The following is a 6,788-nucleotide window of genomic DNA, read 5'->3' as shown; positions in this document are numbered from 1 at the left end:
TTTTTATAACATAACTACTACCACCTCTCTCTCTCTCTCTCTCTCTCTCTCTCTCTCTCTCTCTCTCTCTCTCTCTCTCTCTCCCTTAATCCATAAAAATCCACTCCGCAATCTGCCGACTATGCATTTCCTTTTCTCACACTCTCTCAATCCATCCTTGAAATTTTTTAACAGCCTTTAAGGCATAACATATTCTAGTTTTGGGCTCAATTTAACATGAAAAGAGTCACTTTCCTTCCAAGAATACTTTTAATATGTCTTCTTGTGTTACTTCCTCATGTAATAGAAATCCTTCATTGTATACCAAATAACGATAGGACACTATAATTCTTACAATTCCCTTTTTATCCCCTTTACCCTTTTACAATGAGACCATTATTCTTCTAATCCTTTCTAACAGAGCATTCTTGCTATCTAGAAATACCTTACAAAACTTGGTCAGCCTTTACAGCAAAATATCGCCAGTGTGCCACTACTCCTCCTGTCGTCTTTTGCTATGCTCTCTTTCTTCGATAACTTAATTACTTGACTTACGTCTTCGACAGTCACCTCTATAAGCCTTAATCTATCCATTTGAAGTCTTGTAAATGTATTTGCCTTTTAATTTTCAGATCTGATTATTGATTAACCTTTCTCTGAGTAATGGCAAATCGATATTCGTGTAATAAAAAACAAGTAATATCCAAGTGAGTGAAGCAATCAATAGATCTGAAAAATAGAGTGAATACATTTTTCATCTTCTCCTCCCAAGAGTTTTAAATACAAAGATATACAGTAATAAGTCTAAGGTAAATTTCAAGGAAAGATGCCTACAGATTGCGTTTAAGGATTCCTTTGAGCGTCTGATTTACATCTTTTATTTAAATTTCGAATTTCATTACGTCGTATTGAAACATTTTATGAAACACTGATGAGTAAAACTAATTTACTTCTCGTCGATTGTCTCCTGTTTCTTTATTATTATTATTACATTTTGTTGCTCAGAATTTAAAGATTCCAAAATAAGTGGAGAGAGAGAGAGAGAGAGAGAGAGAGAGAGAGAGAGAGAGAGAGAGAGAGAGAGAGAGAGAGAGAGAAGGGGGGGAATACATTCTTTTAATTGCTTGAGGTAATAATGCAAAGATATTACTTTGATACACTGTAGAATCACATTGCTTCTCATTAACTCGGGAAACTCCGCTTACATTACATCTCCCACTAGAATTGAATCTAAAAAAGAAAGAAAAAAAAAATCAGTTATTCTAAAAATATTGATAGATTTCTTCAACAGAATATTTCTATGAAATCATAACTAAATCATACACGGATGTTCAGCACAGCCATTGCTGATAAAGGTCATGTGGTGGGATTATTATTAGTGTTAGTATTATTATTATCAATAGTAGGTCAGCTACAACTCTAGTTGTAAAATCAAGATGCCATAAGCCCAAGGGCTCCAATAGGGAAAATAGCCCAGTGAGGAAAGGATATAAGGATATAAATAAACTACAAGAGAAGTAATGAACATTTAAAATAAAATATTTTAAGAACAGTAACAACATTAACATAGATCTTCCATATGTATAAATTATAAATATAAAAACTTCAAAAAAAAAAGGGAAGAATAATAAGATTGAATGGTGTGCCCGATTGTACCCTCAAGCCAGAGAACTCTACCCGAAAACAATGGAAGACAGAGGCTGTGGATCTACCCAAGACTAATGAACAATCGTTTGATTTTGGAGTGTCATCCTAGAAAAGTTTCTTACCATAGCTAAAGAGTCTCTTCTACCCTTACCAAGAGGAAAGTAGCCACTGAATTATTACAATTCAGTAGTTAATCCTTTGAGCGGAGAAGAATTGTTTGGTAATCTCAACGTTGTCAGGCGTATAAGGCCAGAGGAGAATGGGGAAAGAATCGGCCAAGGAAAAAGAAAAATCAACCGTAACCACAGAGAGGGATCCAATGTTGTGGTGTCTGGCCAGTCAAGGCCCAAATAACTCTGTAGCGGTAGTATCTCGGGGCTGATGCCCAGGTCAACTTACCACTAACTTCCTTACTAATGATATAGAAAATATCTCATCATGCTCCATATTTTTCCTTACAGATATGTGCTGCATATATTTTGTTTCTTTCAATTCAGAAATTCCACGCTGGCCTTTCAACAGCTGGTCCCAAAAACCAACCTTTACCAGTTTTCTTTACAGACAGACAGTTGAGGTTATCCGGACCTTGACACCCAATGACTGTGGTCTATAATTGACTTTGTCTATGATCCAGGACTGGACTTCTTAACACAGAGAAATAGCAATGCAGAAGCATCATAAAAGTATTGCCTTTTGTTCATCATTAATTCATGTCATTGATTCCTTTGCTATTTGTAATCAGCTGACGCTCTTTTCATAAGAAGCTATCCGAGCAAATAATTAATTTTCTTTTGGTGACTTTTGCCGGGAAACAATGTTTGCACTATTTTGCTCTGTTATTAATACTACTACTGTAACCTCTAATAACAATAATGATAGTTTATGTCGACTATATTTTACTCAAGTGTCTAACTTTAGAGTTACTGAAGAGGAAATTAATTGGAGAGTATGATGATAAAATGTATGTATTGACATATGTAGACTATTTTATCAGAGTAAATAGTTGCTCTACTGGATTCGCTAATGCAGGAACTATTCGATTATCTAAGAAATTTTTATCTCTTATTTTGCTCGTGATTTTAACGAAAAACTGGAGGAAACTTGTGTTCTCGGTGCCTTACTCATGGGTAACCTATACATCATCATCATCATCATCATCATCATCATCTCCTCCTATGCCTATTGACACAAAGGGCCTAGGTTAGATTTAGTTAGTCGTCCTTATATTAAGATTTAATTCAATACTTTCCATTCATCACCTCCTACTTGACGTTTCATAGTCCTCAGCCATTGTAGGCCTGGGTCTTTCAACTCTTCTAGTATCTTGTGGAGCCCAGTTATACGTTTAGTGAACTAATCTCTCTTAGGGAGTACGAAGAGCATGCCCGAACCATTTCCATATACCCCTCACCATGATCTCATCCACATATAGCAATCGAGTAATCTCTCTTATAGTTTCATTTTCAATCCTGTCCTGTCATTTAACAACCAGTATTCTTCTCAGGGCTTTGTTTTCAAAACTACTAAATGTGTTCGAGATTGTTTCGTTGTCATACCTTGACTCATGTTCATACAGTAACACTGATCTCACTAAACTGATATATAGCCTGATTTTTTTATGTAATTTCAGGAGATTTAATTTCCAAATTTTACTTAACCTAGCCATTGCCTGATTTGCTTTTTCCAATCTTATATTAAACTCAAATTCTAAAGACATTGTATTAGGGATCATAGTTCCTAAATATTCAAATGAGTCTACCTCATTAATCCTTTCTCCTTCCAATGATATTTCATCTTCCATTGCATATTCCATTCTCGTTATCTCTGTCTTTCTTTTATTCATCTCGAGCCCAACCTCATGTGATATTTCATGAATTCTGGTAAGAAAGCATTACAAATCCTATGGTGTTCTGCTAATAGGGACAGCGTCATCAGCATACTCTTGTTCATGCTAATTTCCTATTACCAATCCGGGCCAATCCTTCTCCACCATCTCCAACTGTTCGACATATTACAAAATCCATGAGGATAAACAGCAAAGGCGACAACACATTCACTTGAAGCACTCTGTTATTCACTGGAAATTCCTTTGATAGGACTCCACTAACATTAACTTTGCACTTGCTATGCTCATGAACAGACTTAATCAAATTTACATATTTAAGAGTAATTCCATGGAAACTCAGGACTCTCCATGAAATTGGCCAGTGCACACTATCAAAGGCTTTTTCACAGTTCAGAAATGCCATCAAAAGTGTATTTCTATATTCTACTCATTGTTGTACAACATGTCTCGAAATTAAATGCTTTTCTAAATCCTCCTTGTTCATCTTTCAGTTTTTCATCAATCCTTATCTCTAGTCTCTTTAGATAAGCATACTATATATTTTCATGACAATAGACGTGTGCAAATGCAACAGTTAGGTATTAACGGAAAAGCGGAGTGAATGCAACTAACCTTTATTGGACGGATCATACATTTATATACAACTCGTTCCAGTCAAGAACGGCACAAAAAATAAATACAATGAGACAAGCATGTACAGGCAAGGGAAAAGGAATAATGATAATATACACACTAAAGCAAAAGAAATACCATTACAGTGTATGAGTGTTTGTGATACATGTGTGTTACATGTCTTCTACCTAAAAAGACATACATGGGAGAGGCATACTGTAGGAGGGTCATCTGGCAGGAGATATGCAGGTTTTAGGCAATCAATGAAGACCCAGTTTTCTTTGCTGCACATCTTGAGGTAACATACATTGTCGAGTGCAGATCTGTCGGTATGTGTTGCTTAGGTGGGGGATTGTAAGTCTTGCAGCATGGAGTGGGATTTCGCACAACATTACGTAGGAGATATTGTCGGAGGAAGTTGCAGATGGAAAGAATTTGGAAGGACGACCAACGGGTCGCCATACACCATTTCAGCTGCTGGTACCCCTATCGAAAGTAATAGGCTCAGAGATACCAAATTTCGCTATCCATCCGTAGGGTAAGTCAGATGTACACGAGGCGGACATTAGATTTTCCATGGGAATGGCTTCAGGCTAACGAGTGGAGCAGTCGATTATGGTAAACAGGTAACGATGCCCGTTTTCATGTGGGTCAGGGACTTACAACATCAACCTGAATGTGGGCAAAGCACTGCTGAAGTTCAGGAAAGGTACCCACTCCTGAATCTGTGTGTTAATATACTTTTGAGGTTTCGCATGGAGTACAGGTGCGGGCCCAATCCTTAGCATCCTTAGTAATGCCATGCCAAATGAGCTTTGTCTTCAGTAGCTGTGCAGTAGAACAGCAACAGGGATGTGAAAGGCCATGAATGGAGTCAAACAAGTACTGACATCACAGAGGAGGGTAGCATTGGAGTCGTCGAGAGGGACGTCCTTCCAACGTAGGGGTATGCAGGATGTCCTACATGCATAGTTCTCTGGATACTTTTGTTGGGCTTCTGCCAAGGCATTGTAAACTAATTCCTGGTGAAGGGCATCAAATGTGTTTCTTCACAGGGCATCAACAATGGATCATTTCCCAGGGACACGCTAAAGTGTACAATTGTATTCAGCCACGGCGGAGAGATGTTGGCATTGACGGGCAAATCAGGCATTGGACTGTCAAGTAAAGGCGTACACCAGAGGCATGTGATCTGGGCAAATGGCGAAGGGTGTACCTTCAAAGAAGTGGCAAAAAGGACGATCAGCCAAGTGCATCACTAGCAGTTCGCTGATGAAAGTAAAGTACCCGGATTCCGCCTTGAACAGTTTTCTACTGAAGAAATTCAATAGGTGGGGTGAGATGTTGACCACCTGGTCAAAGACTGCTTCAATAGCGACATCGCTGGCATTGGTGGCGAGAAAAAGAGGTGCTTATGGCACGGAAAAAGTGAGAGCAGCTGTGGTTGATAAGGCATTTTTTGCATTGCATTAGTCCTCTTCTTGAAGGGGAACCCACTTCAGCTATTAAGGTTTGCCCTTGATAGAGGCGTAGAAGGGGACAAGAGTGGCAATGATGGCTGGCAGGAAATGGTAATAATAGTTGATCATACCAAAGAGTTCTTGGAATGCTTTAATGTTTGAAGGCGTGGGGAAGTTAAGAACAGCTGCTACCTTCTCAGGAAGGGAGTGGACCTCTTCAGAGTGATGCGGTCCCCTAAGAATGATACTTCGTTGGCGCTAAAGGTACACTTTCTGCCCTTCTCACACTCTCCAATGCTGTACAGAAATCCCTTGATTGTGGTCGGGAAGTTCGTATGATTGACCTTGATTTTAGTGCTGCCTTTGACCGTGTTAATCATGAGGCCCTTGTTTTCAAACTGAAACAGTTGGGAGAGGGTGGGTCGTTTCTTAGCATTATTATTGATTTTTTAAGTAATAGATCTCAAAGAGTTGTTGTTGATGGGCACCATAGTGATTATAGGAATGTTATATCCGGTGTTCCACAGGGTAGTGTTCTTGGCCCATTACTTTTCATACTATATACAAATGACATGTGGTTTGGCCTAGAAAACAAGCTTGTTGCATATGCAGATGATGATACTCTCTTTGCATCAATTCCATCCCCTGAATGTAGATCTAGGGTTGGTGAATCCCTTAATAGAGATTTAGCTAAAATTAGTGCATGGTGCAAATTATGGGGTATGAAGTTGAATCCTAACAAAACTTAAAGTATGATTGTAAGTAGGTCAAGGACGGTGGCTCCTCAACATCTGGATCTCAGTATTGATAATGTTTCTTTAAATATGTATGACTCTTTCAAAATTTTAGGTGTGATTCTCGACAGAAAATTTACTTTTGAGAAACATATAAGGTCTGTGTCTTCTTCAATTGCACAAAAAATAGGCTTATTGAGAAAGTCTTTCAAGATTTTCGGTGATCAATCTATTCTGAAGAAGTGTTTTAATTCTTTCATTCTACCTTGTTTTGAGTATTGTTCTCCTGTCTGGTCTTCAGCTGCTGATTCTTATCTTAATTTGTTGGACAGAAACTTACGGTCTATTAAATTTCTTATTCCTGATCTAGATATTAATCTCTGGCACCGTCATTCAATTAGTTCATTATGCATGTTGCATAAGATTTTTCATAACTCTGACCATCCTTTACATTCAGATCTCCCTGGACAATTCTATCCTGTTCGTAATACTAGGCAGGCAGTTAATTCT

This window comes from Palaemon carinicauda, chromosome 20 (assembly GCF_036898095.1).
Source record: "Palaemon carinicauda isolate YSFRI2023 chromosome 20, ASM3689809v2, whole genome shotgun sequence".
Classification (NCBI taxonomy): Eukaryota; Metazoa; Arthropoda; class Malacostraca; order Decapoda; family Palaemonidae; genus Palaemon; species Palaemon carinicauda.
Note: the sequence above shows the minus strand (reverse complement) of the source record.